The sequence below is a fragment of the Ictidomys tridecemlineatus genome, chromosome 1 (assembly GCF_052094955.1).
Source record: "Ictidomys tridecemlineatus isolate mIctTri1 chromosome 1, mIctTri1.hap1, whole genome shotgun sequence".
Classification (NCBI taxonomy): domain Eukaryota; kingdom Metazoa; phylum Chordata; class Mammalia; order Rodentia; family Sciuridae; genus Ictidomys; species Ictidomys tridecemlineatus.
Window position 1 is genome coordinate 120473783 of NC_135477.1, and position 22911 is coordinate 120496693.

The window sequence follows — 22911 nt, forward strand, 5'->3', positions numbered from 1 at the left end:
TAAACAAGAAGCTCATGGTATCTGCCAGAGGAATTTATTCTTTAATTCATTTACTTACCAAATGTGTATTGAGCACCCACTTTTTGACCACCCTGGGGAGTGCCAAGTACTGGGGAGACAGTAATGAAAACAGGCATAACCTCTTCCATCCTAATAGCACCATCCAGTAAACGCATGACCCATAGGGAGCGTGGACCTCAACCAAACCACTTAGCAAGTGGAGAATTATGAACTGTGATAAAGAATCATAGGATCAGGGCTGGGGTTGTAGCTCAGTGGTAGAGCGCTTGCCTAGCACGTGCGAGGTCCTGGGTTCGATCTTCAGCACCACATAAATATAAATATACAAAATAAAGGTATTGTGTACAACTAAGAAATAAATATTTAAAAAAAAAAAAGAATCACAGGATCTTTCAAGAGTGGGGAGAGGGAGAACCAGGCTGAGTGGGAGGGGTGGGGAAAACAGGACCTGGACACACACCTAGCAGAACCTAGTTTGGTGCTTATCTTCCTCCTGAAACACCCTGGAGAAGGCTGCTCCCCGAACCCTATCCCTTCCCTCCACACCCAGGAAATCTGCCAGCCTCTCCACATGGCCACCTCCCTCTCTGAGGACGCCAGGCGCCTTCTCTTGCCGCCTGTTGATTGGTGACAGGAAGCTGCAGTACCCTGTGTGGTCCCTGACTAAAATTTCCAGGCAGCTGAGAGGTGGGGTTCCGCCCGTGAGGCTGTGGTATCCCAGCCCTCTGTGCTCCATCAGCCATAGGAGGAGGAGCTGGGATCGGGCATTTAATAAAAGAACTCCTAGGAGAGAAGCTATTGGGTTTGGCACATTGACATTTGCACACACTCACACACCATCCTCCATTCCCCTGGTTCTCTGGCCTTCTCATTTTCAAGGCCTGGCCAGGATACATCCCCAGCCCCCATTCCTCAGAAGAATGGCAGGGCCTGGGCAGCAGAGCCCCAGGCCTGGGACCCATCCAACAAAACAGCCATTCCAGACGCCTGGTCCTGACTGGCTTTGGCTTCTCTTCCACTCCACAGTCTGGCCTGAATCTGGGTGGGAGAGGCTGCTCTGCTTCCAGGTAAGGACTCACCACCCAGGCAGCCAGAACGCCTCCCCAGGAAACACCAGTACCCAGCAGCCCCTCCATGGCCTAACCCTCCACAGACTGCTGAAAAGGCTGAGCATCTCTGTGCTGCCCCTAGAGAGGGGTGCAGGACCCCTCAAAAGTGTGTCAATACCACCTATTCTGGTGGCTGGAAGGAGGGTGCTGTATAATGCCAGCAGTTTAACCCAGGCCTTGGCCTTAAGGAGCAACTGTGGCCAGGGCCACCAACTGGCCTAAATCCTCAGGCAGAACTTCAGTTTCATGCCTCTTGTCTTACAGGAGAGAACTCCAAGGTGGCCTGCCTAGAAGTCCCAGGGTCCCTCAACGGGCACACAAATATGGTTATCCAGCTGCAGCTATAGGCAATAAGGCAGCCTACAAGCTCCAACAGCATCTTTCTTCCTTTTCTCTTTACAGATATGGACAAGGTGGGTGCGTTTGTAAGTGGGGACCAAGGTTAACCCTTGAGTTGTTCCATATAGTAAGGCTAGAACCTTGAAGTATTTTTTATACCTGTTTTCCTCCTATGGCCCAGGGCCTTTGGGCCTTGTGGGCCTTGTGGGTCTCTCAGTCTTTCCCGCTCCCTTCTGCTAGCACCCTACACTGAGGGTGGTACAAAGCTGAGTTTGGTTACACCTGAGACCCTAACACTGAAGAAGGGGGCCCGTTTGCTTCTAGTGTCATTGCCTCTGAACTATCTCTATAGAAAGAATAGATTAAACTGGGTAGGGGTGCAGTGGCACATCTCTATAAATCCTAGTGACCTGGAAGGCTGAAGTAGGAGGGCTGCAAGTTCAAGGCCAGCCTCAGCAACTTAGAGAGACCCTGTCTCAAAATTAAAAAAAAAAAAAAAAAAGGTGGCGGGGGTGGGGTGGGGTGGGGCTATGGTACATCTTGTTATTTTTCTAGCCAGGCATCCCTACTACCCCACTCCACCTGCTTTTTAGCTCCTGTAGCATGGCCTCCAAGCCATGAGTCATAGTCTTAGGTGACAGGTTTGCCTACCTGCCTGACTGTCCCAACCAAGGAAGAAGCAACAAGATCTCCCCAAGCTGTGGGACTTGGAAGGGTTAAGGATAGCCCAGGACCATCTGGTACTCAACAGGAGGCAGAGTACAGAAAGCCATGGCAGCCCTGCCTGAGAACCTGGGGGCTTCTTTTCTCCCGTTGTTTGAGCACATTGAGTTCCTCCTTAAGGAATCATAAATGTTAAACAGATTCTGTTATGTTGAACTGCATTAAAGTGTCCTGGGTGGATGCTGGGAACACAGCAAGGACAGATGATAATAGGAATACTAGGCTGGATGTAGTGGTGCATGCCTATAATCCTAGCTACTCAGGAGGCTGAGGCAGGAGGATCACAAATTCAAGGCCAGCCTGGGCAACTTAGTAAGACTCTATCACAAAATAAAAGAATGATTTTTTTTTTGAAAAGGGCTGGAAATGTAGCTTGGTGGTATAGTGCTTGCCTAAGCATGTGCAAGACCCTGGGTTCAATTCCCAGTACTGCCTACCCCCCACCCCACAAAATAATATTACCACTTTTTGTTCAAATGGCCTCTTTGTTTAATGCATAAATTTTATTATTTAATCCTTTAATTTGTTATTTAATCCTACTTGACTATTTAATTTTTACAACTTTCTAAGAGATATATGCTGTTGTTATCCTCATTTACATCTTAGGAAATGAAGCTCAGAGAAATGAAGTCACTTGCCCAAAGTCACACACAGCTAGACTGCCTCCAGTCTTCATACATTCTATCCCTTGTGTCCCGCCACCCACCAAGGGGTGGGTGGGAGTGGGAGCTGAGTAGTGGAGAGAAAAGGTGGGTGCATGCTGGCTTCCACACTTCCCCCAAGTTCCTTCTGCCTCCACCCAAGATGTCTTGCTGGCCTCTGGGAGAGTGTGGGAAGGTGAAGCTTTCCCACAATGCCTATCCAATGCCCTGGGAGGAAGCAGGCAGAACCTGTCTTCCAGGGGCTATGTTGGTGGGGGACCTGGCCTGGGAAGTAGCCTCATTGGACTTGGGAGGGCTGGTCCTGGCCCTTTCTAGTGTGTCCTCTCAACATGGCAGGGGGCAGATGGCCTGGTAGAGAGGTGACAGCTCACAACTTCTCAGATTCCCATTTTCTAGTGGCTGAGCTCCATAAACACCTGGGCTGTCTGCCTCCACTTTCCACCTTGGGCCTAGATAGTGACTCCCCACACCCCTGGCATCTGGAATGCCGGTCAGCACTGAGTGCCTGTGAAACCAGAGGCACTCAGACCCCCAAATTAAACACAGCCATGTGGGCAGAGAATTTTCACTGAAGCCACTCATTTGTCCAAGGAGCTTCCCCTATAACCATATATCCCAGACTTCCCCCAGCACTGCAGAGGGGTAGCCCTAGGGAGGAGATGGGGCAGGGCGGGGACAAAGGGTGCAGAAATGTCACAACCAGAATGTCAAGCCAGATCCCAGAGTTGCCCTCCCCTCTCCAGAGATCCCAGGCCTTGGGAGATAGATGGGAGGCATCTTATAGGGATGGCCACTTTCAGTCCTTATGGCCACCCTAAAAAGATGCTGTTATCATCTCTTTAACAGAAAAGGAAACTTGGGTCAAAATCCCTAAGCTGACAGTGGCCCCATGCTTGACTCCTTCCTGTACCACCTCCCAGTCCTTATCAACCTGTGACATGGGGATGGAGTTGAGTGGAAGGAAAGAAGGCCTAGAATATAGGGCTGAGAAGGGGCAGCCTCAGGTGTGGGAGGAGCATTTGTGAGCAGGAGTCACCACCCCCACATCCACATAAACTGTAGCTCTTAAAGCTGCCAGGTGTGACCACTCGTCATTTGTCCATTCTAGTTGGGCACCTGCCATATGCAGGGCTTATGTACCAGGACTCAGAGATTACGTTTCTATCCCTGGGCAGTACTCTGGAGCCAACATAATGAGTGCCACATGACATAAGGGAGGAGTTACTTAGGACAGGGAAGGGGCAGCCACTACTGGGCTGGGGTAAGAGAGGGGTCAAAAAGTTGCCTGGAGGGAGCCTTTAAAAAAAAGAGTAGAAATCAGCCAGTCAAAAAAGATGATGGGTGGTAAGTTTCTGGCAGAGGGAGCCAAGTGGGCCTTTGTGGGCTGCTGAGAAACGGCAGTGCGGTAGACAGTCAAGAGGACAGGCCTGTGGCTAGGCAACCCGGGAATCAGAGGCCCTGAAGGCAGGCCTGTGGGTTTCCAAGCCTAAGGAACCTGGGGCCAGACCCGCCCACAGTCTCCTTGGACCTCGCTGCGAACTGGACTGGGAACATTCCAGGCTAATCGCAGCTCAGATCGGCAGCTCCAGCTCCAGAGGCTCTGCCTCAGGACCTCCTACACCCGGGAGCCAGCACGGGTAGGCGCAGCCTGCTGGAGTCGGGGCTGCGGGGTCCTCAGATTGACCGAACTCTCCAAAGCCTGGACAGGCTTTCCCCTGTATAGATTCTGGGAGAACTGGGTGGAGATGGAACCAGGGGCCTCACTCATTGGAGAAACACAAAGATCCCGTCTCAGGAACAGGACTTTGGAGTAATCAAAGTCAGACGGCTATTAGTGGAAAGGGCTGAAGAGCAGAATTTCAGCCCCAGCTGGGCCCCAAGCCTGCACAGTGCCCTTCCCCAGGTCCAGCCCCACCAGCCCTCAGTAGCAGGGAGGACACAGGCCAGGATGTGAGAGCAACAGACCCCCCACTCCGGGAAAGGAGGTGTCAGAGGGCCAAAGGGACTAGATTTGTCTTTACTCCTTGACACTCTCCTTCCTCTTTTATGCAGGCAGCACCATGCTCTTAAGGGCAGCTCTTTTCTAAAGGGGGTGTCAGTGGGTGGGGACATGTTTTTGTTTGTGGTACCAAGAATTGAGCCCAGATGTTGCTCTACCACTGAGGCACACCCCTGACCCTTTTTTCTTTTTTGAGACAGGATCTTGCTAAGTTGCCCAGGCTGGCCTCGAACTTGTGATCCTCCTGCCTCCCCAGATGCTGGGATTATAGGTGTGCTCTACTGCACCCGGTTTTGATGTACATTTTAACCACATTACTCCATGTCACCAATTTCAACCTGGGGTTTAAAAGTCAAAGACTGCCAGCCCCTTTCCTCTCTATATTAGGGAACCTCCTCCATGTCTTTGCCCCACCCTGGCTCCCTCTCTCTCCCTGGCACAGAGGAGCCCGTCTCTGGCACTGGAGAAGATTTAAGGCAGAGAAGAAATAAGTGGAAAAAAGGAGAAATCAGGCATCACCTTAGCATGAGGGATCCCCATCTCACTTCACAGGCTAGCCAGGAACCTTGCTTTCTGGGGGTCAGCAGGGTGTCATGGGTGAGCTTGGGGATTGGTGACTCCCCTCCTCAGCTTCCTGACAGGCCCAAGGACCTGGTGTCAGCGGCAGCAGGATCAGGCTAGGAGGAAGCACCCCACCCCCACAGATCTAGTTGACCTGCCTCTGAAGGTTGGCCCAACTCAGAGCCATCACCAGCAACAGCAGCCCCAGGAACAGCAAAGATCATTTATTGATGCTTGCTGTGTGCCCTGGCCCTGGGCTCTTCATTACCTTTTTTAATCCTCACAAACCTCATGAGTTTAACTAAACCCATTTAACAGATGAGGTAGGTGAGGCTCAGGGAAATGAAGTGACTTTCCAAGGTCACCCAGTGTATAAGGCAGGATTCAAACCTGATCTGCCTGACTTCAGAGTCTGCAGATGATAGCAAAGCTGGGCCACCATTACCCCTTCCCCCACCATGCCAACTCACCCCCAAAACTAAGGCCCCTCCTGACAGCATCTTCTGCACTCTGCAACCATCTGACCTCTTCCTTTTCAAGGTCTCCCAGCCTCCCAGCCCACCCTTCCAGAACTGGAGAGAGCAGAGTGTCCTCAGGAAAGTTCTTCTGCTTCTGCCTCCTCACATCCCAGGGCTGTTTAACTTCAGCGTCTCAAAAACAAGATTCATGGGCTGGAGTGGTGGCTCAATGGTAGAGCGCTTGCCTAGCATGTGTGAGGCACTGGGTTTGATCCTCAGCAACACATAAAAAAATAAATAAATAAAATAAAGATATTGTGTCCATTTTTTAAAAAAAAATGAGAGTCATTTGGGTTTTCATGAAGAAGGGGACAAGCCACAGGGCCAGAGTGTCCTGGCACAGGGGAAGGGGCTTAGTCCAGCTTGGTGGCTTGCCTAGGCACAGCCTGGCCAGCATCAGCCATGGTCACTTTTGTTAGGTGGGATTATTACACTGAGAGAAGAGGATAGGTGGAGGAATTCCACACAAAGATGGGTAAGGGAGGGGACACCACAAACTACAGGAGACATGGGGGAGCAGATATTTGTGGCTCAGGCTGGCCACTCATTCCAAGGTGAGTGGCCTCCGCACAGCTCCAGCTCCTGGAACTGGGTGTGCACCTGCCCTGTGATTTAATTGGCCCCTCCCACTCTTGCCTGCTCTGACTCCATCACAACTGGTGCACCTGGCCCTGCAGGGGCCCCTGCCTGAATCCTGTATTTTAGAAGAGGAAGTGCATGCCACCTTTACCCCAGTTACAGCCATATGTTGAATCCATTAATATATGGTTTTAACAGGAGCCCAGTGTGATGGTTTAGATCTGAGGTACCCCCCAAAACTCACATGTGAGACAAAGCAAGAAGGTTCAGAGGAGAAATGATTGGATTCTAAGAGTCTTAACCCAATCAGTGATTTAATCCCCTAATAGGGATTAACTGAGTGAGAACTGAAGTGGCAGTGAGTGGCTGGAGGAGGTGGGAATTAGGGCATGGCTAAGGGGTATATATTTTGAATCTCAAGAGTGGAGAAGCTCTCTCTGCTTCCTGATCATCATGATGTGAGCTGCTTCCTTCTGCCACCCTCTCCCGCCGCCGTGATGTTCAGCCTCACCTGGAGCCCGCCTTCTATGGACTAAGACTTCTAAAACTGTGAGTCCTCAAATAAACTTTTCCTCCTCTATAATTGTTCTGGTCAGATCCTTTGGTCACAGCAGCGAAAAAGCTGACTAAAACACCCAATTTCTTCCCAGGCAACCAACCACTCGTCTGCTCCTTCTTCCACCTCCAAGGAGCACAGTTTTGAAAGTTAAAACATTTAAGTTTGAATCCAAACTCTTTCCACTTTTTACTTGTGAGTGGGGCCCAAAGCAAGATACTTAGCTTCTTGGGTCTTAGGTTTTTCATCTCTGAACTGGCTGATTCTTGCCAGGCACAGTGATACACATCTGTAATCCTAGTGCCTCAGGAGGCTGAGGCAGGAGGATCACAAATTAGAGAACAGCCTCAGCAATTAAGCAAGAGCACCAACCACTTAGCAAAACCCTGTCTCAAGATAAAAAAAAAAAATGTAAAAAAGGGCTAGGGATGTAGCTGAGTGGTTAAGGGCCCCTAGGTTTAATCCCCAGTTCAAAAGAAAAAAAAAAAGCAAGTTTGAACTGGCTGATTCTTGTGATTAAAAAAAAAAATAATGCTAATGTTTATCGAATACCCACCATGTGCCAGGATGTTTCATATATTAGCTCACTAAATATTCAGAACCACCCTGTGAGAATGGTACAGTTATATTGTCCCCATATTATAGGCAAGAAAACTGAGGCTCATTTAAGGGAGTTGCCAAAGCTGGCAACTGCAGAGTTGGGATACTCCTCAACACCCTGACACCATGCTCTCAGCCACCCCAGGGTGCTGGCGGCTGGCATGGATGGGCACCCATAACCACAGCTGGCTCCTTGCCCCACTTTGGGGTAGCAACCAGGAATGCTGGCCCGAGGGGCTGGTTCACTGCCCAATGTCCTAGCCCCATCCCGGGTCTTGAACCCCTGGCAGGCTTCTGGAAGGCTCCACCTTCCTAAAAGGCTCTGCTTCCTCCCCCAGGCAGGGAGGCTGAGGCCTAACATCCTGCGGCTGTGTGCTGGTGGCCCAAGTGAGGCAGCAGGTTCAGGAGGAGCGTGGGTAGTTAGGGTGTGTTCGCTTTGAATCTTCTCCCATCTGGCATTTGCCTGGCCCAGGAGGAGCCTGAGTTCCTTTGGGACATTATGGTGTTCCCTAGGAGTGGGCTGTTTTAAAGGAAGGGTCTTCTGGATAGTTCCTCTTTCTCATTCTCCAGCTCCCTCAAGTCACTTCCTCAAGGAATGTCCCAGACCAGGCCCTATCCCCTATAAAAGTTAAAAACAAATGCATTTTTTTCCTGTGTTGCTTTGATCATTATCTTTACACACACACACACACACACACACACACACACACACACACACACACACACACCTGGCAGCAGAGACAGATCAGACTTCTAACCAGAGGGGAAGACCAGCCAACTGGAAAGAGGAACAGGCCCCACCAGCCACAGCTTCCTGGACCACTTCACAGGGAAGAAAAAAAAAAAAAGACTAGAACAGCTGCAGCCCCAGAACCTCAACTGGCACATGACTTGGGCACTTGGGCTATGGCCTCCTTGCCCAATAATGGCAATACAGCAATAATAATGACTCATATCCCTGGGTGCTCAGTGTTCCAGGCTCTGTACACACTCACAATGGCTTTTAGAGAGACAGATGACATTTTTATTACCATTTAACAGATGAGGAGACTGAAGCCCAGAGAGGTCCATGTGTGCAAAGTTGCTCAACACATGATGGGTGGAGGTGAAACTGTGAAGCCAGGTGGCCAGACCAGGTCCAGATGTCTTAATCTCAAAATGTTCTGCCTCGGGGACATTCCTCTCTAATCGATGATCTGGGCCAAGGCCCCTAGCCCCTGCTAAATGGGCCTAGGTGCTACCTGTAATCATATATGCTGGATTCTCTGGAACTTCAGTGGACACATCGTTCACACATTACATTCTCAGATTTTTACTGAACATTTACTATGTACTAGATACTGTACTTGGCACAAAAACTGACTCTATTCCTGCTCTCATAGAGGGTGTATTCTAGTAGAAAATAATCAAATATGTGTCCTAATGCACACTGTGATATATGTGAAGAAGGAAACTTATAACTTGCTCTGAGGGAGGACGTCATGGGGGAGGTGTCAGAAATACTATTTATACACCAACACAACCCGTCAATCAGAAACTGTCAGGGTTCCTCCTGCTGGGACTTGCTCAGTAAGGGGGCTCCCCTTTCAGTTTCTTCCCCCCAAGGAAAAGTGCTACACTTTACGGCCATTTTGCCGTTTGCTGGGGCAAGAGCTCCTGAGATTCCAGATCTTTGTGACCTCAGAGTAAAGGATGAGGGAAGGCAAATCTAACTCGGATTTTTTGTCGCTCTGGGATAAAACAGGAAGGGCAAGGTTCCCCCACGCCCTGATCAGCGATTGAGCAGCTGCCCCTTTTCTCCCTCCGGGCTCCCAGAAATGTGGTGCTCTGTCGCCACCTGGTGGAAGGAATAGATAATGTAGGGGGCAGCCCGGCCGGCGCCTCCAGGGGTAGGACCCAGAATGCGGCTCCCTTTGGGCGGGGGCTAATAAGGAGGCAGGCGGTTTGGGTGACTTCCTGGCAGGGATGGGGGTGGGAGAGGGAGCGAGGGTGGAAGGGGAACTGCTGCTTGAAAGTCAACTGACTGGAGACCGACAATGGCCCCATTGTGTCCGGGGCCTTGACCTTGATTTCCTGCCACTCTCATCTCCGGAGTGGCATCACCCGGGTCTGATTGGCCCGGAGTCGGCTCGGCGACAGTGGGCGGGCCGCGGGGCTGGACACCCGGCAAAGGGCTCTCCGAAGGCCCCCGAGACACCGGGGCTGGCCTGAGTCCCCCGGGAAACCCAGAGCGGGAGACAAGGAGCCTGTGGAAAGTCGTTTGGTGGTTTGGTCGCCCCACTCCACCAGCAGGAGGCAGGCCCCGCGGCTCCTGGAGGGCTGCGCAGTCTGCGGGTTAAACCCGGGATCTGCAGTCCCTAAAACCCGGTTCCAAATTAGCTCTGGGATTCCTGAACACCGGCACCACCACCCCTCCTCCGCACCACACGGCTGCACAGCCCCAGTGTGAAAATTACGCAGCACGATAAAAGCTCGAGCTCCCACCTTTACCACAGCCATCCGTCCTCCTCCTCCGAGAACTATCATTGTTGGTTTAATATGTGTCCTTCCTGACCTCGCACGCTCTGCGATCCCAGGAGCTCAATGCATTTGTACACTAGTTTGCACAGAGGAAAATGTACGATTTGGCTTACTTGCTCTTCTGGGCCTCAGTTTCCTAATCTGAAGATGGGAATGATGATAATTGTAGAGTTACTGAGAAGGCTACCTGAGATAATTCGTGTGGCACGCTTAGCACCTGCCATACAGTGTCTGCTAATCCTGTTGTCGTCATTGTGATGCTTATTGTCATTATCACTGGACCCCAGACCCAGTTCTGAGATCTCCATTAGTCCCCCTCCACAGACTGCTATTCCCTTCCCCATTTCTCCCTTCTAGTGAAACAGACTGTGATAAAAATCTGTGTTCCCTAATGCCTGTGTTTTTTAAAAGCTAGAAAGAGCATCTGGTGTTTTCTGCATGTTCTCCCCTTCCCTCTTCTTCCCTCCCATATTTAACCTAAATGTGACCACTCACCCCACTGCAGAGAGAAAATTCCCATACTGTGCCAGAGGAAGAAAATATTGAAGCATCTAGGTGCCATCTATTGGAGCTGTTGCTGGTACCCTAAGATAACCCACAGAACTCCCTCCACCAGAGACCACTAGGACATCTGAGGACCTCTCCATTGCAGAGAATGCCACAGAAAATAAGTCACACTATGGAGGTGAGACAGGGCCAAATCATTCATTCAACGAGCACTCATTTGGGCACCTGCTGTGGGCCTAGCTTATACTCCAAGGCACTCCATAGCCAGAGAGTCAGTGGAACACAGCAGTTTTTTCCCCCCTGCGGGGAAAACACAAGTACTGGCTAACGTTTATTGGTGCCAACTATTTTATAAGATAATCAAGCAAGTCTAAGACAGGTAAGATCTTCATCCTCATGTAATTTGATTTTTTTGAAACCAGGGATTGAACCCAGGTGTTCTCTCTCTCTCTCTCTCTCTCTCTCTCTCTCTCTATATATATATATATATATATATATATATATATAAAGACAGGGTCTCACTGAATTGCTAAGTGCCTGGCTAAGTTGCTGAGGCTGGCTTTGAACTTGCAATCCTCCTGTCTCACCCTCCTGAGCCTCTGGGATTACAGGAATGCACCACCACGCCTGGCTAACTTGCTTCTTAATGGGTCTTCTGCACATGGTACTTTCTGTTTTTTTAAAGACATAATTTATGTACATTAAAATTCAACTTTTTTAGTGCATAATTCTATGAATTTTTGACAAACACATATAGTTGTATACCCACCATCCTGATGAAAATATAGCACTTTTTGATCACCCCCAAAGTCTTCTCTTGCTTTTTAGTAGTCAATTCCTCCCCTCATCCCCAGTCATTGGCAACCACTAATCTGATTTCTGTTTCTGTAGTTTCACCTTTTGCAGAATGTCATCTAAATGGAAACTTACAGCGTGAAGTCTTTTGAGTCTGGGTTCTTTACTTACCATAAAGCTTCGGGGATGCATGTACATATTTCTTTCAACTTCTTATTATGAACATTTCAAATACAAGAGAGTAATACAATAATCACCCATAAACTCAACACATAGATTCAATAATTGTTTTCATTTTGCCATTTTTTATATGATGTATATTCACAGACACGTATTTGCTGAACTATTTGGGAGTAAGTTATAGACACTTTTGACACTTTGACCTCTAAATCTTCAAACTACATCATCTAAGTATGTGAACTTGGGATAATCATACATTATCACACCTAAGGGCTAGTGAGGTAGCTCCATGGCAGAGTACTTGCCTGGCAGGCATGGAACCCTGCAATTAAGTCCCCAGTAATGCAGTCAATCAACCAATCAATCAATAAAAACATTGCCAACTTAAGAAAATTGAAAGAAATTATCAAATGTCATCTAACCCTAATCCATTTGCAAATTTCCCAATATTAAGAAGTCTTTTATGAACAGGGCTCAGTGGCACACGCCTGCAATCCCAGCAACTTGAAAGGCTGAGGCAGGAGGAACTCAGAAACTTAGTAAGAGACTCTGTCTCGAAATAAAATGTAAAAAGGGCTGAAATGTAGTTCAGTGGTAAAGTGCCTCTGGGTTCAATCCCCAGTATTTTTTTTTAAGTATAGTTTTTATTTTTTTATTTTATTTTTTAAAGAGAGAGTGAGAGGAGAGAGAGAGAGAGAGAAAGAGAGAAAATTTTTAATATTTATTTTTTAGTTCTCGGCGGACACAACATCTTTGTTGGTATGTGGTGCTGAGGATCGAACCCGGGCCGCACGCATGCCAGGTGAGCAAGCTACCGCTTGAGCCACATCCCCAGCCCCTATAGTTTTTAATCCTCATCTGCTAGAGTTTTATTTCTGAATTTTGAAATAATAATAGGCAAACAGAAAGTTGCAAAAATAATAGTCTCCTGTACCCTTTTCCAATTCCCCTCAATAGTGACATCTTATACATAGCTGCAGTGCAATCGCAAAACCAGGAAATTGACTTTGATGCATTGCTTCTAAGTGACTATGGACCTAATTTAGTTTTCACCTGCATTCACTGGTGTGTGGGTGTGTTTGTTCTATGCACTTTATCCCACAGATTTATGTGACTGTCTCCATAGCTGTTACATCACACAAAAGAACTCTCCAGTGCCACCTTCTTTTACTCATATGTATACCCACTTTATGCTTCTCTGTGCCCTGGCAACTACTAATCTGTGCTCCATCTTTAGTTTTGTCATTTTGGGGATAGATACCAGGGATTGAACTCAGGGACGCTAGCCCACTAAGCCACATCCCCAGCCCTATTTTGCATTTTATTTAGAGACAGTGTCTCATTGAGTTGCTTAGCACCTTGCTGTTGCTGAGGCTGGCTTTGAACGTAATCCTCCTGTCTCATCCTCCCAAACTGCTGGGATTATAGGAGTGCACCACCATGCCCAGCTTTCTCATTTTGCCATTTTGAGAATGTTATATGTGTGAAATTATAAAGTATATAACTTATTGAGGTTGGATTTTTCCACTAAGCATAATACCTTTAAGCTTGTTGATTATTTTATCAATAATTCATTTTTATTCTTGTGTTCTTATGTTGATGTACCACAATTTAGTGTTTACCAGTAAAAGGTATTTTCATTGTTTTCTGTATGGAGCATTATAAATAAAGTCCTAGTAAACATTTATGTACAGGTTTAGTATGACTGTTTCATTTCACTAAGGTAAATATCCAGGAGTAGGATTGCATCGTGAGTATATATTTATCTTTATGAGAAATGGCCAAACTCTTGCAAGCTGACTGTACCATTTTGCATTCTCACCAGCAGTGTATGAGAGTTGCAATTTTTCTGCATCCCTGTCAGCACTGGGTATTACCACTTTTTTTTTTTTTTAGTTTTGTTTTTTAAGTTTTAACCATGCCTGTAGGTGGGAACATAATTTTTGAAACAAATAAGACCAAATTTCAAAACTTAAAACCTTCCAGTGGCTTCCCATCACACTCAGAGTAAAATTCAAACACATTTCTGAGGCCTGTCAGACCCTCCAACTGGCCTCTTCAAATTCCCTCCCACTTTGCTCCAGTCCAGTGACCCCCTTTCGTTTCTCTGGCATGCACAGCTTGCTCCTCCTCAAGCTTTTCACCTGTGATTGCCGCCTGGGACATTCTTGCCTGGGTATCCACGTGGCTCTATTCCTTTCCTTGTTTGTTCTCTAACACTAGGTCCACAGAGGCCTTCTAGTAGTGGTACTGAGCCACCATCCCTGACCCCACCCTGACATTCACTGATCCTGTTTGATCTCTGCTTGCCACAACAATGATTGTGGCAATGATTGATCTGCTTCCTGTGTTTCTCTCCATAAGGACAGGGCTTGGCTTTTTGGTAACACTCTCCAGTGCTTCACACGGTGTCTGGTACACACAAGGCACTGATAAATATGTGTAGAATGAATGTGCCAGGAAACCTCTTGGGACCCTCCCCTCATCCTCTTGGCTTTGCTTTTACTCAGCTGTCGCTGTGGCAACCAGTGTGGAGCAGGTAGCAGCTCCTTGGCTTAGCGGCTCCTCCTGGCTCCTGTCTCCTTTCCGGGGCTTCCCTCTGGCCTCAAGCACTACATCCTGGAAGTCTGAGCAAGGCCACTCCTCTGGAGCAACCTCTGACCACCGTGACTGGAGCTGGCAAAGATAGGGTCTTTTCTCTGACACTCAGTGGACAATTCTGAGGGGGCACCCCACAGCACTCCTCAGCATTGTCCCAAGTGGATGGAGCCCCAGTTGCCCCACAATGGTGACCAGCCCACAAAACACACTGTGCTGGCTTTCCTGCCTTCCTATTCACTCTCCCAGTCCCCTTCTCCTGTTCCAAGGGTCATGTCATTCTCTGATTTCTTCACCTGTAAGTAGGTAGCAGGAATGGAAAAGAACCCAGATTAAACAAGGACAAATGTATAGAATTTATAGACCAGTGGAAAAGAGCAATAATAATTAAAGAAAAGGACACAAAATTCAAACAACCCCTTGTGAAGGGAGAGACTTTTCAGCAAATGGTGTTGGAATAATTGAGTAACATGGAAACCAATGCAACTCAATTCTGACTTCACAACACTTGAAATGGATCAATTACCCACATTTTTACAAAAATGAAAATGGCCACGCATGGTGGTGCACACCTGTAATCCCATGTATGTGGGAGGTTAAAGCAGGAGAACCACAAGTTCAAGGCCAGCCCCAGCAACTTAATGAGACTCTGTCTCAAAATAAAAAACAGAAAGAGCTGGGGATATGGCTCAGTGGTTAAGTGGCCCTGGATTCACTCCCCAGTGCCAAAAAAAAAAACCAAAAAAACATATGCTTACCATATGCCCAACAACCTCCATTATAGATGTTTACCCCAAATAAATGAAAATATATTCATACAAACATATGCACATGGACTGTTAGAGCAGTATGTGTATATGTATGTATATATGCGTATATGTGTGTGTGCATATATATATATGTATATATATATATATATATATATATATATATATATAAATAAAATGGTCAAAACTGGAAATAGCCCAGCTGTCCATCAGTAGGTAAATGGATAAGTTGTATTATGTTTCCACCATGGCTAGCTACTCAGTGATAAAAAAGGAACAAAATATTGATAAATTCTACCACATGAATGAACCTCAAAAATCCGCTGAATGAAAGAAGCCAGATAGAAGCGTACATTGTGAAGGCTTACATTTAAAACAAGTTTTAGAATAAGAAAAACTAAGCTGGGGGGACAGAAAGCAGAGAAAAAATTTGACTGGGGTTGGCCATGGGGAGGGAGGATATTGATTAGAAAGAGGAATCAGGAAAATCTGACAGAAACGTGCTATATCCGAGTGACATAGCCTGGTGACATAAGCCACTTATTATAGGCAAATTATACCTCAATAAGGCTGATTTAAGAGTGAATTGACTATAGCTTGTGAAAAGTACTAAAAAGGGAAGAAAATATGGAATTGTGAGAGAAAATATTGGAAAGGGACTACTTTTTTATTCTTTTGTGGTACTGGCGTTTGAATCCCAGACATTCTGCCACTGAGCTATATCCCCAGCCCTTTTTATTTTGAGACCAAGTCTTGCTAAGTTGCCAAGGCTGGCTTTGAACTTATACTCTTCCTGCTTCATCCTCCCAAATAGTTAGGATTAAGGCATGTGCCACCTTGACCAGCTAAAGAGAGACCACTTTTGATTGATTGGCCAGGGAAGGACTGTAAAGAAGTGACATTTGAGCAATGGAGCTGGCCAATGAAAGATGGAGTGGAGATCATCGCAGGGGAAGGTCACTAGGGAACAAAGGCTCAAGATCAGCAAGGAGCTTGGTGAGCTTGGGACTGGGCCACATGGGTGGGACAGAGTGTGGTAGCAGACTGCCTGGAGAGGTGAGGAGGAGCCATGTCATGAGGAGCCTTATCAGTCCTGATAAAGGTTTGGAATTTGAAATGAAGAAAATGCAAATCCCTGGAAGTCTAGTGGGAAGAAACACTCCTAGAAATAAAGGTAATTCAGAGTCATGGGTGATATATTTGGAAAGTGGTCAGAGAGAGAGGAGGGAGTAGTCTGTGCTACCCAGGGACAATTGAGAGGTAACATTTCAGCTGAGACTTGAAAAGCAGCAGAAGGGTCATTCCAGTGGAGGGTACACTGTCTGTTGAAGCCAAGAGGTGGGAACATTGAGAGCCTGAGGTAAAATCTGACAGGAGTGTTCCCTGGAGAAGGGGTCGACAGGGGATGGGAGCCTGGTGGCTTCAAATGTGTTGTCGGGCTTGATCCCACAGGAGATGGAAACCCCTGAAGAATTTGAAGTCAGTGAGACCAGGGCCACCAGGTTTACACTTTACTTCCAGACCTCTAAGCTGGCAGCATGACCATGGGTTCTGTTGTGAGTCAACCGGGACAGCCTCAAGCGGGTAGTGTGGAGAGAAGCACCAAACTCTGGTAAGAGGTCACTGGGGCTGCCCAGCTGGAGGGAAAGATCTGCAGAGTTTGAGGCCCCAGAAGACCATAAATGCTGTTATGAACATCTGCTCCCTGGGAGGGCTTGTTATACCTAAAGAGCTGTAGGCCCTGGTCCCTGGGATTCAGAAGCAGTGTATCTAGGATGGAGGCCAGGGGTCTGCATACATAAAGATGTACCTACCACTGCCCACTCTGATACAGATGGACTCCATACCTTGCAGGTTGACAAATGGACCTCTACAGGGTCCTGGAATGGGAGGCAGGCTAGACACACTCTTATTTGGACTATAACTAAAGCAGCCCAGAGATCCAGGAAAAAGTGGTATCTAATATAGGCGCTGGATATGATAGGGGCAAAGGTAGCAGTTTGTGTTGGCTACTGCTACAGTTGAAGTGTTGGACTAGAGTGGCCCTGGGCATCAGGCATTTCAAGGACCCCTGATCATCTTTCCAAGAAGTGGTGGGGCCAAGACTAGAAGATAGATCTGCCTTTTGACTTTTAAGGTGTGAGTGGGTTGGCAGGGGGTTGCTTGCAAGGTGCAGCAAACTGGAGGACAAGTCATGTGCAAAGGGAACAACTTATAGCATGCAACATTTTCCCCACTGAATTATCGCAATGGCTCTAAGTGGTTGATCCAATTGTTATTGCCATTTTACAGACGAGGAAACTGGAGTTCCAAAGGGTTCCGTAAATTGTGTTGGGTCCCTAGGTGAGTATGCAGGAGAACCAGGCCTGGAACACAGGTGTCTGAACATTCCTAACTATAGCATGGCTCTGCCTCCCTCTGTGTGGAAAAAAATCCCTGTGTAGTCAAAAACAATCTTACAAGCAAGAGGAGGAGGGACAAGCTTTCTTTGTCCCATTCCTTTCAGAAGGCATCTAAGTCCTTCCTGTGTGTATTTCCCAAAGAGAAGGTTGCCAGGACTCAGAGGAGTTGGGTTTTAGAGCTTTGTGCTGCAAAACCAACTTGCAGGGGCCCAGCTATCAGTACTTGCCTGGATCTTCTAAGAATCTCACAACAGTGCCACATGTCTCAGCTTTATCCAAGCAACAGAAGGAGGTGGTGGAGGCGGCAGCAGCAGCAGCAGCAGCAGCGGCAACAGCAAATCTGTCCCCAGTGCACTACGGTGCTGTTTTGCTCTGATGAAACACACATGGCATATGGCTGCAAAGTTACTATCTTAAGAGCAGATAGAAATGGGATTTTTCCTGTGCCAGATTTCACTTCCCCTTCTCAAACAATTCTTGTAGTAAACAGAGGTTTTCTGATCTTGTTAAAATCTGAGAATGGGGATTCCTTTACACTTTTTAAGTAAGAATATTGTCTTGCAGAGTTTCAGTTGGTTCGGTTGCAAATGTTTTTGAACCTTGGAAGCCATTGCTCCCGCCCTCTCCCTCCAAAGGTCGGGCCAGGAAGAGGAGCTACCTCCACCACCAGGCAACAAACTCCATTCGTTCCAGACCACACTGGTGATGAGACCTCCATATGTCATCCTGTGGCTGCAATCCCTTGGCAAATGGACTGGGGAAAAGGAAAAGTCGACTCGCTAAGTGTGGGAGGCCAAGGGAGGAGGCAGCAAAGGACGACCAAGAAGCTGGTAGAATGTGACTTTTAGGAGGAGAATTATTTTGAACTAAGTCTTGTGTGCTGACAGCATAATGATCATTATTAGGGCCTCAGATATAACACAAAGCCCGCCCCGAAGTTAAATTTTCTCTTTCAGATAAGCATGGACTGTCAACCCAGCAGAAGATGGTTCTATGCCAGCCTCCTCCATGACAAGGAGTTGGTATGCACCAGCTGCTCCCTCCCTGGTACCTCTCATTAAGGCCTTTGCCTTTTGGGTAAATAAGGATCCTATTTTTCTACCTTTTAGAATCAACCTGAGAAATACTTTGTGTAAGCACAAAAATATATTTGCCGTTTTCTACCCACAGGGTGGTTATCCGGTATTCTACTTTTCCATGGCAGCATGACCTCTTAATAGAGGGGCAGATCTGTGACCTGAATTGCGCCCAGACAGCTTTTGCTTGACTTTCCAATGTTTTCTAAATTGGTTTTCACATCAAAATTCTATTTGCTGGCTTCTTTGGAAAAATCAGAAAATATAGTCACCCTGAACCACGTTCCCCTATAACAAGTGAATGGTGCTGAGTAACACTTTCTCCCTTTGTACCAAGTTTGTCTCCAGGGCATCATAGTCCCCACCACTCCCAGCACCCCCCACCCATGCCCCAAGAGAAGGTAGAAGCAACAGCAGATATAGGTCTATGGGTTCCAGTCTTGCCTCCCCCCATTACTTCTTGAGCAGGTATTCACCTCTCTCTTTTTCCTCCCATACTGGGGATTGAACTCAGGGGCATTTAATCACTGAGCCACATCCCCAGCCCTTTTTTATATTTTATTTAGAGACAGGGTCTTGCTGAACTGCTGAGACTGGCTTTGAACTCGAAATTCTCCTGCTTCAGCCTTCTGATCGCTAGCATTATAGACGAGTGCCACCACACTCGGCAGGTGTTCACTCACATCTCTCTGAAGCCTACTTTTAATGCTTAGGAAGAAGAGAATAATGAAATGATGCATGTAGAGTCCTAGCAGAGCGTGGCATAGAAGAAACACTCACCAAGAATCTGCCATGTCTGATTATTGGTATATATTATTGTTTCTCATCAATGACATAGAGGAGACTTGAAGTTGGCATATGAATGGACTCACCTACTGGAATTCAAATGAGCAAGAACTTTTAAAATGTTTCGCTTCTTTCTATATCTGCAGAGGCTAGTACAGTTCCTGTCACATGGTAGATATGTGGATTTAATGTTTCTCTGACTTCTTATTCTTCTTGTTATATGCTATATTATTATTGGCTCATTTTATAAACAAATTCAAATAGACTCATAGGCAGATTATTTCTAAGCTACACGTGCTGCTTTTGTTTTCTAATACTTTTAAAGATTGAAAAGCAGGGAGATGCTTCAGAATTTTTTAAAAATATTTTTTAGTTGTTGATGGACCTTTATTGTATTTATTTTTATGTGGTGCTGAGAATTGAACCCAGTGCCTTACATATCCTACGCAAGCGCTCTGCCACTGAGCACCCCAGGCTGAAGCACCCCAGCCTGATGCTTCAGAATTGTTGGGAATTTCATTGCCATAGTCAGCTGAGTCATAACCTGGAAGAAAAATCTGTTCTCCACTAGGCCTGGTATTCTAAGATGACTAGGAGAACGCCAGGCCACTTCAGGAATCAGCGCTTCAGAAAGTCACAATTAGAATCGCATGCATTTATGTGATGCCTCTTGAGAACTCCAGATGCTGTACAAATACATTTAGAGTTATTAAGTGCTCTTGAAGCACCTTCCTCAGAAGTGACACTTTCAGAGGAGAGTACACTTAAGTAAAATCAATGGCAGGTCCCACATCTTGCTCTCAACTGGGAGGAAACTCTGAGTCCTAGAGTTTGCACATCATTGGACAAAGTGTTCCTGGAAATGCAAAAGAAGGTAAGCTGACTCCCAGGTGATTCAAGCTTCCTGGAATATTATATTACATGAAACCTGCAGGAATTTTCTGTAGGTCCTGTTTTCAGTATTGGTGGCCTATACGAGTCAGATGAGTTTTTTTGTTTGTTCAGCAATCATTTCTCCTACTTCTGGTAAGTAAATTTCAGTCTTCTTTGGGAAGCCATTCCCTTCCACATGTCCATTTTTGGGATTTGGGGGAGGCTAAGTTAACCCCCAGATTCAAAAGAGAACATGGAATCATCATCCAAGGTGTCACATCCCCTCGCTGCTGCCACACCTTCAGAGGAAAGCAATTTCCTCACATCTGTCCAAACATTAGAACTCCATTCTGGAACTTTTCTGAGTACTCTTAGGAAAGAGAAAACCTTTTGTTGGTGGGACTTCCGACCGTGGGCATGTAACTCTGACATTCTCAGGTGTACTACTGAGTGGGAATGAAGTCATGCAAAGGAAAAAGAGCTAAGAGAAAATGAGAGGAGATTTCTGCTGACAGTGTTTGAGATCCTGGATCCTGAAATTTAGATTGAATCCTGGATTTTTGGTTTCACAAAACAATATATTATCTTTCTCTCTTAAACTGACTTGCAGAGATTCTTGACTAGCAAATTAGAGATTTTGGGGGAAATGGGGACTGGGGATTGAGTCCAGGGGCACTCTACCACTAAGCTATATCCCCAGTGCCTCCCCCACCCTTTCTTTTCTCATATTTTTTAGTTGTCAATGGACCTTTATTTTATTTATATGTGGTGCTGAGAATCAAAGCCAGTGACTCATACATGCTAGGCGAGTGCTCTACCACTGAGCCACAGGCCCAGCCCTTATTTTTTTGAGACAGGGTCTTCCTAAGTTGCTTAGGGCCTTAGTGCTAAATTGCTGAGAGTGACCTCAAATTTGTGATCCTCACCTGCCTCAGCCTCCGAGTCACTGGGATTACAGTTGTGTGCCACCTGTGTAAATTGGAACTTGGAAATGTAGATTGGGAATAGGCATGAAACTGTTAGACCCAACTGGATGTGGTGGCACACAATGATCCCAATGACTTGGGAGGCTGAGGCAGAAGGATCACAAGTTTGAGGCCAACTTCAGAAACCTAGGGAGACCCTGTCTCAAAATAAAAAGAACTGGGGATGTAGCTCATTGGCAAAGCACCCCTGGGTTCAATCCCTGAGACAAAAATAAACAGAGGAAAAAAAAAACCCACCAAAAACCCTGTTAAGACCATTGCTCAGGTGGAAACCAAAACCTTGAACTATGGCCAGAATCAAACTGATGGCTTTGCCTCTATTTCACATGTGCCTCAAATTCTGTTAAAGCAGTAGACTAGGAAACAGTAGGAGAAGTGGAAACTTTTTTTCAATTTCCTTAATATCTCCACATGAAAGAAGACTGGCCTTCCTTCCCTGGTTTCTGTATTGGTCACATTCACCCTCTTCCCTTTCACATGTGTTCCTTTGTCTGTTTCCATCAGGGAGAGGCCTTGAAATAGGCCAGAAGCCAGGTCTTGGTGGACTTCTCCAGTGCTTTGAAACTCTGTACTTGACTGAGGAATTCTGCTAGCATTTGCCATTGAGCCTGTGAGCTCTAAAATGACATTCAATTTGTGTGGCATCTAAAGACATTCATTTGATAGGACTACTGACGGCCTCTGTTTGCCAGGCTCCTATTCCCACACGAGTACCAGCAACTGGACAGCTTTCTCTTTCTCAGGAGGGGTGGCTTCTGATCCCCAGTCAGTCCTTCATCATTCTCTGGGGCTGCCCCTTGGCTGTGGCCCTGCTTTCCCCTTCTGATCCAGCCTGAATACTGCTGCCAAGTAATTCTTCACCAAACACTGCCTTCCACTCCCACTTCTCATTCAAGGCACTTCAGTGGTTCCCTATAGTTTTTGTATTGAGTCTATCTTCTTCTGCTCAGCCCTTAAAAAACAAATACTAATAAACACTACTACTTTGGAGCACTCACTATGTATCAGACTTCACACTTAGAAACCACATAGGCTTCTCAGCTAATCCTCAAAATGACATTATAAAGCAGACATCAAACTTCATTATTTTTAGATGAAAATTCGTTTAGACTCACTCAAGGTCATATGGTCAGTAAATGATAGAGTTCAAATGCAACCCAACAGGGTTCTTGATCCAGATCCCATCCTCCTGCCAGAAGAATCTGTTGTCTCCAAAGTTCCTCCACAGTCTGATCTAACTCTGTTTTATTTTCCACAACTCTCTGTTTTTCACAGTCCACTTAGGCTAGTCTTATGGTAATGCCCACCATTCTGTAGTCTTATTGTTTCTGCATGTTGTTTAATTATTCACTCATGCATTCAACAAAGCATCCATCAGGACTACCTTATACTACACCCAATAATTTCATGTTTAATCTTTTCTTATTCATTTATTCATTCATCCAACAAATATTTACAGAGCCTCTACTGCCTCTCTGACCCAGAATGCTCTTTTCCTCTCCATTCTCCAAATCTTGCCTGTTTTTCAAGGCTCTTCCCCAAGCCTTTTCCTTCATACCTCCAGCCTTAGTCATACTGCTGACATGGCCCCCATTTCCATGAATACTGAGAGCCCAGGGGATCTGATAGAGTTTAGCATTCAGTTTTATTGTGGTGTGGCAAGGTCTCATGCTGTCTCATCTTCTCACCAGGAGTCTGATGTCTAGAGGACCAAGCCAGAGTACATGCTCCCTTCATATCCAACTCAGTGTTGA

The 22911-nt window shown here is 46.6% G+C and overlaps 1 protein-coding gene across 4 annotated transcripts in view; it reads left to right on the top strand.

The window, feature by feature from the left end:
* Positions 1 to 11123, top strand: part of LOC120885432 (transcriptional activator protein Pur-alpha) — a 51991-nt gene extending 40868 nt beyond the window's left edge. For 2 of the 4 annotated variants that reach the window (XR_013437668.1, XR_005728051.2), the window contains exons 2-4: positions 1395 to 1543; positions 5955 to 7060; positions 10693 to 11123. The gene's annotated coding sequence lies outside the window, so the exon portion shown is untranslated. The remainder of the gene's footprint in view (positions 1 to 1394; positions 1544 to 5954; positions 7061 to 10692) is intronic. The other 2 variants (XR_013437664.1, XR_005728048.2) reach the window with 2 other exon arrangements.
* Positions 11124 to 22911: the final 11788 nt, after the last annotated feature.